Source organism: Papio anubis, chromosome 14 (genome assembly GCF_008728515.1).
Source record: "Papio anubis isolate 15944 chromosome 14, Panubis1.0, whole genome shotgun sequence".
In the NCBI taxonomy this organism is placed as follows: domain Eukaryota; kingdom Metazoa; phylum Chordata; class Mammalia; order Primates; family Cercopithecidae; genus Papio; species Papio anubis.
Genome location: NC_044989.1, coordinates 64,406,197 through 64,417,554, shown reverse-complemented (window position 1 = coordinate 64,417,554; position 11,358 = coordinate 64,406,197). Strand labels below are relative to the sequence as shown.

The 11,358-nt window shown below is 40.7% G+C and overlaps 1 protein-coding gene across 4 annotated transcripts in view; it reads left to right on the top strand.

Annotated features, from left to right (window-relative positions):
- The first annotated feature begins 584 nt into the window (after positions 1-584).
- VPS54 (VPS54 subunit of GARP complex) overlaps positions 585-11,358 on the top strand; it is a 132,780-nt gene continuing 122,006 nt past the window's right edge. For 2 of the 4 annotated variants that reach the window (XM_003908723.4, XM_003908722.4), the window contains exon 1: positions 585-1,075. The gene's annotated coding sequence lies outside the window, so the exon portion shown is untranslated. Of the gene's footprint in view, positions 1,076-6,403; positions 9,803-11,358 lie in introns of those variants that run through there. The other 2 variants (XR_002516676.1, XM_031655233.1) reach the window with 2 other exon arrangements.

Below are 11,358 nucleotides of genomic sequence, written 5' to 3'. Positions count from 1 at the left end.
AAGTAACAGGAATAACTGATTTCAGTGCCTGGGAGGAAGGCCTGGAACTTGGGGAAGACTTGGAGGGGAGGACCGGATGGGGAAAAGTCCTCAATGGAGAGAATTGGGTTGTTGCGGAGGGGTGACCTTTAACCTTTGGAAGGGCATTTATTTGGGAACGGCTGAAAAGCATTTACTTCGAGGGGGTGGGAGAGAGGTGGAATCTCGTGGAAGTATTTGCTTTAATAGGTCCCGGGTGATTTAGGGATCTTTCGAGTCGGTTGGTCTTGTGGGTGGCGAGGGCTACGCTGGAGGGGTCGCGTCCCAGTCTCGGGGAAGGCGGCAGGAGGCATCTGGGTGTTCCTGAAAACTGGGAGTTGGGGGGAAGGGTGGTGGGGAAAGTGGAATTCAGCGTGGATTTCTGTCTGCGTGTAGGACTATTAGAGGAGGCGCAGGGGAGCCACGCGGTGTACTCCCCGCCCCGAGAGAACTCTGGCTGCGCCTGCGACTGGCACGCCGGCCTGCGCCAAAGCCGCTTTCCCCAGGCGGCGGGCGCTCCCCCCGGCCCGGGCCGCGGCCCTCCCGCCCCGGCGGGGCCGCGCGGTGGATTGTGGGCTGGGGGCTGCGGCGGCCTCCGGCGCTGTCTCCCCACACCCGACCGGGCCAAGCCGGCTGGGCCGGCGGGGTGAGGGAAAGCAGTGGAGCCGGGAGCAGAAGCGCTAGAGGCAGTGGTCGTGGCGCGGCGGCGGCGGCTCCCCTGGAGGCCGGGGATGTGGGAGAGGCGGCGGCAGCAGCGGCGGAGGCGGCGCTGCGGACCCGGGGGAAACTGCTGGCTGACAGGACACCCGGGAGAGACGTGAGGGAGCCGCCGCTGCCGCCTCTCACCCCCGAGTGGAGCTGGGCTCGAGAGAGCGGCCCTGTGCTCCCCGGGCCGACTGGCCAGCGGGCGCGGGGCGGGGGCGGGAAGCCGGGCTCGGGCCCGGCCGGGCGCCGGGCGGCGGCGGCCGTGGAGCAGCAGCCTCGGTGCGACGTGGAGGGCTGGAGGCGGCGGCGATGCACTAGGCCTCGCTCAGGGCGGCTGCCCCGGGACCCGCAGGTAGGTGTGCCCCGCGGCCCCCGCGCGTCGCGGCCCACTCTCACCCCGACCTCCTGCGGAGAGAGGGACCGAGACCCCACCCCCTCGGCTCTCCTCCCCAGCCCGAAGCGGACGGAGTTTCGGTCACAACTGACCGGCGCTGAAGCTTCCATTCTCCTCTCCGCCACCTCCTTTTTTTTTTCCCTTTTCACTCTCCCTTCGGGATCGGGGCTGGCAGCTATGTTCCCTACCTCCTGTCGGCGACCGCAAACGCCGCTCTAGCCCCTTTCTTTCTGGGATCCCAGCTTTGGAACTTCCATCACCCCCTTAGACGCTGCCCCCAAACTTTCCCTTTTCTTTTTCCAGCCAGGCCCCTAGTCCTATTGGATTCTATTGGAATCGTTTAAACATTTGTTTGTTTTTCTCTCCGGGGAAGACTAACCCAAAGAGTTACTTAGTCTTTTGCCTTTTGAAAATGTAGCTTGAAATAATTTGTTCAATAATTAATTTTCTTCAGTTCTGCCTCCTTCCATCTCTGCACAGATAGAAAGGGCAGGCCCTCCCTGCCGTCTCTGCTCTCCCGTCGTTGACTTGGGAACTTTGGCTTGCCAATTACAATTAGCCATTTGGTCTGTTCATGTGTTGAGTTCAAGATGGTATTTTTAGCATTTTGACTGACCGGGGTTGCGAAAAAAGATTTTTTTCCTTCTAATCAGTTTTATTTTTTGGTCTTTATTGAGGCTCTTACTTTCGAAGAATTAAATTGTACTGTTTTTATTTTTAATTGGCTGTTTTTCTGATTTGTCAAATCCAGGGCAGTCTTAATAGTAAACGACTTTAAGTAATACCATGATAAATTACTTGTAGTATACTGAGAAATGTTATTGCGATAACCTAAACTGCAGATTTTGATGTACATTCACTTTTATAAATCCGAAGGAGAGTTAATTGGAAAAAGCACCTTCAGAGCCTAAATGATTTCTAAGCAGTTAAATGATGGAACAGAGGGCATGATGGGATTTGTTTGTTTGACTGTATTTGTAGTGTAGTCAGAATCGGATTTCCTAGAAATGGATGTTGATGGTTTGTAGTGATCATCGTTGCTCATGATAGGTTTGGGTAAAAATGATCAGTATGTGTAATTGATGTTTGGGACAGTAGAGTTTGCAATTTTATTGTAATTTGGCTATTTTAAAATTATGTTCTGATAACTTAAGAATTATTACACTACCAATCTAAGAGGCAGTCTGAGGATCGCTTTTTAAATAAATGAAAAATGTTTTAATGGGTTTTTAAAATAAAGAATGCATCACAACCAAATTGTAAACACTGTTTTGTTGTTGTTAACATTCATATATTTTATTCTTGTAGAACTATTATTACTACAGCATTTGGCTTTCTGAAGTGTTTTTGAAATTAGAATTTAATACTAAAAGTTTACTAGGAAAAGGTGATTACTTTTGCATATGTTTATATTTTTTGGAAAGTTAAAATTTATTTCTGGATAAGGTAATTTTTTGTGTCAGAATTGAAGTCAATTCCTATATAGCCCATGAAACGGCAAATTTTGCAGAATTTGTTCTTCATCACATTCTGTTTTTTTTTTTTTTTTTTTTTTTGAGACGTGGTCTTGCTCTGTCGCCCATACTGGAGTGCAGTGGGGCGATCTCAGCTTGCCGCAACCTCCGCCTACCAGGTTCAGGTGATTCTCCTGCTTCAGCCTTCCAAGTAGCTGGGACCACAGGCGTGCCCATGCCTGGCTTAGTAGAGACGGGGTTTCATCATATTAGCCAGACTGGTCTCAAACTCCTGACCTTGTGATCCACCCGCCTCGGCCTCCCAAAGTGCTGGGATTAGATGTGTGCGCCACAGCCCCAACCCATCACACTCTTTGTTTTAATCAACAAAAGTTAATTACAATTCCTTTTTCCTGCTCTTAACTTTTTAAAAACTGTTTTATCGAGATAAAATTAACATACCATAAAATACGTCCATTTAAGGTGTACAACTTGGCTAGGTTCGGTGGCTCACACCTGTAATCCCAGCACTTTGAGAAGTCTAGGCAGGTAGGTCACCTGAGGTCCATAGTTCGAGACCAGTCTAGCCAACATGGTGAAACCCCGTCTCTATTAAAAATATAAAAATTAGCCGGGAAATTAGCCGGGCATGGTGGCGAGCGCCTGTCATCCCAGCTACTGGAGAGGCCGAGGCTGGAGAATCACTTGAACCTGGGAGGTGGAGATTGCAATGAGCCGAGATGGCACCACTGCACTCTAGCCTGGGTGACAGAGTGAGACTCTATCTCAAAAAAAAAAAGTGTACAATTCAGTGGTTTTTAGTTTATTTAAATAATTGTGCAAACATCACCATAATCTAATTTTAGAACATTTTCATCATTCCCTCAAAAAACCTTGTATCCATTAACAGTTACTCCCCATTCTCTTCATCCCAGCCCCATCTTTAGGCAACCAGTAGTGTACTTTCTGTCTCAATATTGGCCCAATGTGCGCCTTTCATATAATGCTGTGGGCTCATAGCTTTTTGAAAAGCTTTTCCTTTAAAATCAGTGTGCATGTTAAAATTTTTTATTTGAGCTAGGGAATAAGCAACTGATCACCAATATTAAAAGTGATGTTGTAAATAATAGTTACACTTTTTGGTTGTATTCAGCATAAAGTTGGAGAAAGAAGGCATGAATGTCTTCAGTAACCTCAAGAGGTGGTTTGGTCAGGTCGGAATCAATAAGTAAAAGTGGGCATTTTTGTCACTGAATATTAGAATATCAGGGTGGGAAAAGATCTTAAAGGTCATCAGCTTACTTCCTACTTACCTCACTATTAGTTGGCAGCAACCAGATGAGGAAATCTGGAGATTAGAAGCTTGAATCTCTAGGATGCGTGGCTCAAGAACCACAGCGTGGCCATGTAAAGCAAGAAATGGGACTTTGGAAGTTAGAATTGTTTAGATTCTTGTATATATGTATGTATTTGACATTTTGCTAGCAGAGCTGAGAAAGAACTGGACATTCCCCCAACTTGGGGGGAAAAGTGAGTGACTATATGTAGCTACATTGATGAAACCCATGTTACAAAATCCTCTAAAAATGGGCCGGGCGCGGTGGCTCAAGCCTGTAATCCCAGCACTTTGGGAGGCCGAGACGGGCGGATCACGAGGTCAGGAGATCGAGACCATCCTGGCTAACACGGTGAAACCCCGTCTCAAAAAAAAAAAAAAAAAAAAAAAATGCTTTAACCTAAGGAAGGATAGCAGATGTATTATTTAGGTATCTTGTACTATTAATGTCTTATTTTTTAAAAAAACAAATTTTAAAAAATTATAATTAACAGGGCCAGTTGGAAGTTTCCTTTTTCAAATATCCAGTGCCCTAACATATAAAACAATTGCTCTGCAAGGACGGTTTTGACCTCCAAGGGAAATTTGGCAGTGCCTAGAGACATTTTTGGTTGTCATAGCTGAAGGAAATGCTATTGGCTAGGGATGTTGCTAAATACCCTACAATGCACAGAACATATTGCATCCACCTCTGCAAGAAATTATCCGGTTCAAAATGTCAATGGTACCATTGTAAACCTAGGGGTTGCGTGATTTCTGGTAAGGACCTAGTGTTTTTGATTCCTACCAGGTGGGAAAATACTCTTAGTGGGCACTGTTTGGTGAATTAGATTAACACCTTAGATCCTCTAGCAACTAACTCTGTTTTTTTGCAAGAGGAGGAATTGAGGGAAAAATAAAAGGAAATCTATTTATGACACAATACAGATATTCTTTTGTATATTTAGGTTGTCTTCAAATCTGAAAAAAGAAACCCTTTTTTTCCTAAAAATAGACTTAATTTACTGCAAATTTGGATATTGTTTTGCATTGTTAGTTATTTTTGCATATGTTTTTGAAATTGTAAATAGAATATATTCGTATCTTTTATCCAGAAGTGATTTTTTTTTTCCTGGCAGCTTCAACTACCAAGAAAGGAGAAGTAAGCTAAGTGTTTAACTTAATGTATGTATGTATGTATGTATGTTGTGAATGTCCAGAAAAATTCAAAGCTTATAATGAATATCTTATTTTCCCCTATGAGCTCCACTTTTGACTATTTAATGTTTTTAACACGCTTAATTTGTTGATGAAAGAAGGTAATTGACAGTTGAGATCACTTTTGCTATTTATCATCCATACCTTGTGGATAAGTTACTCAAGTTATTCTTTCTGAGCCTCAGTTTTCTCATCTATAAAATAGGGGTAGTGATAATCCATGTATTACAAGGCTATTGTAAGAATTATTAAATGAGGTAATATGTATTAACATGCTGTGTCAACTATAACATACTGTAGAAGAGTTATTCGCTTCAGAAGAATCAAACTAGGAAGGAATATAGAGGTTGTCAAAGGCAGGAATATAGATAGTAAGGCGGAGAATAGTGATGGCTGACAGCCTCTCTAGGGAGGAGAGAAGCACTAAATACAAATATTGATAACAAACTAGTAAAATAACTAGTGTATCAATATTTGAAACTCCTTAATATAGGGGCAAACTGAAACTCCTTAATATAGGGGCAAACTGACTTCCTTCTATAGCACCTGAGAGTATCACCATTATAGCACAGTAAAATAACTGATTATTAAAATGGTGAAATTAAGTTATTGAGAAAAGATTACCTTGTTTTCAAATATGCTATTTGAGAAGACTTGAAAATATATATTTTATTTCAGAGTTAAAATTGTTGTAAGTGACTTATACAAATAGTTTTAATCTTTTTAAGAGTATGCTACAGTTATTTGCATTAATTCCCTTTTTGGGAGTAATCCTTTTGTCTTCATTTACTATGCCTGCCTTCCTGTGTATTTGAAGGGTTTTTCTACCAGTGGTAATTATTCTTCAGATGTGGGGATTTAACTGAAGAAATAGGGGTTTTAAGCCTACTCACCATTTGTAAAATCTCATTTCCTTCTAGATTTCTTTTTAAATTATTTTTCATCTTTCTATACAAAAAAGTCACTTTGATTTTTCTATATGTCCAGTAGTCCACAGTTATGCTATAGCGTTTAGAGTTGAATTAATTAAAATGCATGAAATGAATGGGCAAAAATATAATTTCTTACAATTTTATTATTATTATTTAAAAAAATAAAGTCTCACTCTGTTGCCCAGGCTGGAGTGCAGTGGTGCAATCTCGGCTTACTGCAACCTTTGCATCCTGGGTTCAAGCGATCTCCTGCCTTACCCTCCTGAGTAGCTGGGATTACAGGTGCGCGTCACTGCGCTTGACTAATTTTTGTGTTTTAAGTGGAGACAGGGTTTTGCCATGTTGGTCAGACAGGTCTCAAACTCCTGATCTTGTGATCCGCCTGCCTCAGCCTCCCAAAGTATTGGAATTACAGGTGTGAGCCACCGTGCCCGGCCAATTTCTTACAATTTTGTTAACTGGTCACCTCTCTTTCACAATCATATAAAAATAAGGGTAGAGGTGGTCAAAGGCCCAGCTATTCAGTAAGATTTTTATGGGGTAATTTGAGGGTAGAGTAGTTGCAGATAATATTCAGAATAAGTAATGTGGTATTTATAGGTATTATATATGTTATATATATATCAGTATTTACTTAATAACATTATTTGACGTATACTCTATACTTAAATCTTCCTAGTTATCCCAAAAATCTTTATAGCTTTTCCCCCCTCAAATGCAGGATTCATGCAAGGTTAATGCATTGCATTTGGCTGGTATGTCTCTTTAAGTCTCCCCCAGTCTGGACTAGTTTCCTACCGCCTTCCTCTCTTCTTTAGATTTATCTGTTAAGAAGTAGAGTCTGTATGTCCTGGAGCATGTTCCACATTCTGAATTGGTTTGTTCCTCACAATTAGATTCTAGTCAGACATTTCTGGTGAGACCACCACACAGATGATGTGTATTTCTACTGCTGTATTACATCAGGAGGCACATGATTTCAGGCTGTCACTCTATTGGTAATGCAAGTTTGATCACTTGGTAAAGGTGGGACTGACAGATCTCTCTACTATTTAATAAATAATTTGTAGAGGATACTTAATAGCCATGTAAATATCCTATTCCTTGACACCCTTTACCCAGTGATTTTGGTATCCATTAATGATCCTTGCTTGAATCAGTCATTATGGAGGATTACAAATGGTGACTTTCTTTTTCATTCCTTCTGCTTTTATTACCTTCTTTGACTTTTTCAGGGCATTGAGGTCAGGTTAGATAAATTCTGAATATAGGCCACTGAATGTAGAAATCAGGTCATTCCTAACCTTTCCTGGAGCCAAGTAAGTGGTGAAGATGGAAGTCAGCTAAGGAGGTAGACCAAAAAGAGAATAGAGGTTTGCCAGTGAAGGGGAGGTAAGACGTAGTAGCTGGAGGAGGCAGGGAGGAGGGAAAGGGCCTTCATTTGGTGCTTGAACTTTTTTTTTTTTGATAGGCCGATGAAGAGATCAAACATAGAATTGGGGAATAACTAATAGAAAAAGGTCCCAGATGAAGCAGGAAGAGGTAAGATCAAGAACAGCTGTTAGGGGATTAACTCTGGAAAAGAGTAGACACCTATACTCTATCTCAGAAAGTTAGGAGTTGTGTATAGATGATAATTAGATACATTTGGATATGGAGGGAAAAAACTACATCTGGGGGCTTTGTTTTTTAATTTTTTTTTTTAACAGTTACTTTTTGAGCCTTGGGTTGTTGAAGGTAGGCAGGCTAGGGGACTTGAGGAGAGTGTTGAAAGTGTTACACATCTTGTGGGGAATGGAGAAGAGAAGTGTTTCAAGATAAATAAGTGAAAGAATTGCTGAGCAGCATCAGACGCTCATTGGAGACTGGAACTCATAAATTTGTAATCAGCATATTTTACTGTTTTTTCTGGCAGTCTTCTGCAACCAGGAGAAAAGCAAAGACAGATTGTATTGAAGGTGGATGAGGGAGGAGAGATGCAAGGGAGACAAAGTAATGGGGATGTAGGCCAAGTAATGAAGTTAGTAAAGTAGAACAGGGCTACGATACCCAACCAGTGGGGAGGGATGTAAGGGTAGTGCCAAGCAGTGATTAATTAAAATACTAATTTATTGTTTGTTTGAGGTTATAGTAATCATAAACCCTGTTTTTACTTTTCCCTTAAACTAACATTTAATATTTTTATTTGTGAACTATTTACTGACTTAATGCAGATGTCTCTTAGCTATTTTGCTTTATTTTCCCTAAAATGAAAATTTCTTGAAAGTATCATCTTTGTTACTTAATAAGTGTCTAATAGTTTATATATTTGAGACATTTATTCAATAACTCTGAATGAGTGATTTTAAGATTATCTTGCTAATATTTGGCTGGGACACCAAGAAAAGAATACAAGTGTCTAATATGGTTCATTTTGACTGACAAAAATTTCACTAGTTATACAGTCATATCAATGGCCCAAAGGAGTAAGAAAGCATCCAAGTTATTTTTTTGTTGTTGTTGGAATTTTTACATGCTAGAGACAGATTTTATCTTAGTATAGTTTATTCATATTCCAGGCCTGTGACCCTTAATCAATTTTTTTTTGTTTTCTTTTGAGACGGAGCCTGGCTATGTCGCCAGTCTGGAGTGCAGTGGGGTAATCACGGCTCACTGCCACCTCCCCCTCCCATGTTCAAGTGATTCCCCTGCCTCAGCCTTCCGAGTAACTGGGACTACATGCATGCACCACCACGCCCAGCTAACTTTTTATATTTTAGTAGAGACAGGGTTTCACCATGTTGGCCATGATGGTCTGGATCTCCTGTCCTTGTGACCTGCCCACCTCAGCCTCCCAAAGTGTTGGGATTACAGGCATGAGCCACTGCGCCTGGGCCTCCCCTTAATTTTAATGGCTGCTATAATGTTATAATTCTCTGATGAGTGCTGGGGAAAAAAAGACATTGCTTTTATTTGGAATATTATCTAGACTTAAAAATTATATATTATTTTATGAGGACATCTATGATTTTTATTCCTGATAAAGATGTCACATGAAATAGCATTTGTTTTATAAGCCATTTAAAAATATTTAAGTCTAAGATTACAAATTGTTATAATTTTTATCCTTCTAGTCACTATTATTTCTTATTGTTCCTTGTCACTAAATAAAAAGTAAATAAGTAACTTTGGGAAGCGCATGCATTCAGAGTTTCCTGCAAAGCACAGGGTCTCGTAAATGCTATATGAGGATGTAAAGAAAAAGCAAATTAGATTACTACAACTTTGTTCTTATTTTCTGGGTTCCTTAAGCCTCTTCCATACTTCTTTAATGCTCAAGAGGACTATAGAAGTTCTTATTTATATGACAGCCCCAATGTTAGTATTTCTTGAGAGTATGTTTAGATTGTACCTTCAATATTGAGATTTTTGTGAGCAATAATATATGTGATATGCATTTAAAAAAAATTTAAGGATTTTAAAAAATTCTGATTAAACTAGATTTTGTCAAATGATAAATCTTAAGTATAGTGTAGAAGTATATTGCTATTTGTGTATAGGTAGTGTGAAAAACTTAACTATACCATTTACTAGAAATTGACTCTTACATTTCAAAAATGTTGTGTACTTCTTAGAATGTGAGATATTTGATGTATTTTGTAGGCAAACAGCAAGAAACCAACTGAAGGATGAGATTAAAGAGGAACAAGAAAAGGTGGTGGAGAAAGGAGGGGGCAGAGTTTTTACTACGGCAACAAAATCCTGAGTTCTATCAGACTGATCTTTGGTAGGACATTACAGTATGGTTAAGTTTTTCTTGCATATTATCAGTACTTCTAAATTTGGAGAAATGAAATTTGAGATTTTTTTTGTTGTTGCTTTTAAAAAAATAGCAGTCAAGTATGGACTTTAAAAAAAATTAGGTCCAAAATTGTATCAAAATTATGTCAAAAAAGCTCTGTCCAGCTCCAGTGTTAAAAAGAAATTCCACTTTATCCATGTTTTCTCAAATTAGACATTTTTTTAAAAAAAATTAATTTATAAGTCAATTATATGGGGCCAGGCGCAGTGGTTTATGCCTGTAATGCCAGCACTTTGGGAGGCAGAGGTGGGCAGATCACCTGAGGTCAGGAGTTTGAGACCAGCCTGGCCAACATGTGAAATTTCGTCTCTACTGAAAATACGAAAATTAGCCAGGAAAGGTGACAGGTGCTTGTAGTCCCAGTTTCTTGGGAGGCTGAGGCAGGAGAATCAGTTGAATCCAGAAGCGGGAGGTTGCAGTGAGCCGAGATTGCGCCACTGTACTCCAGCCTGAGTGACAGAGTGAGACTGTCTCAAAAAAAAAAAAAAAAAGGGTCAATTATATGGAATTCAGAAGTTGTTGTTGAGAAGGCCTCTCTCCATTGCCTCGGTCAGAGTGCAGTGACGCCATCACAGCTCACTGCAGCCTCAACTTCTTGGGCTCAAACTTTCTTGAAAGTGCTAAAATGATGGGCCAAAGTAGTGTATTTATCTCCCATTACAGATGCCAAATTAATTCCTTTGGTAAGAAAAATGCAGTAAATTACACTGATGAAAGTGTAGGCTGGGCGTGGTGGCTCACGCCTGTAATCTCAGCACTTTGGGAGGCTGAGTCAGGCGGATCACCTGAGGTTAGGAGTTTGAGACCAGCCTGGGCAACGTGGTGAAATCCCGTCTGTACTAAAAATACAAAAATTAGCTGGGCGTGGTGCCGGGTGCCTATAGTCCCAGCTACTAAGGAGGCTGAGGCAGGATAATCGCTAGAACCTGGGAGGCAGAGGTTGTTGTGAACTGAGATCTTGCCGCTGTACTCCAGCCTGGGCAACACAGCGAGACTCCATCTCAAAAAAAAAAAAATTGTATACTATCTTTTTCCTTTTGGAATAATCCTGGTCTTATAAAATTATCACAATTAGATGTTAATTATATCATTCAACAGAAGATGGACATAAGTGATAGTTATGAGAGTAAATAATTATTGGTTCAGTCATTGATCTAATAAGGAGACAGACAGAAAAAGAAAGCACCAGATGCCTGAAATGGGTGGGAAGGAGTAGTGAAATAATTTAAAATTTTTTTATTGGTGCAGAGACAGAGGCATGGAACTTAGAATCAGAAAATCTGAATTCAGATTCCCTCTTCACAGTTAACTCACTAAATGGTCTGAAATCAAGTTACTCTTGAACTTGTTTCTTCATTCATATAATGGAGATCATTGATTCATTGATTCATTCAGAAATGTTTTTCTTACTAGGTTAATTTGAAGATGAACAAAAATCTGAAAGTAAGCAATTATGAACTGTATAGTGTTCACTGTATTTT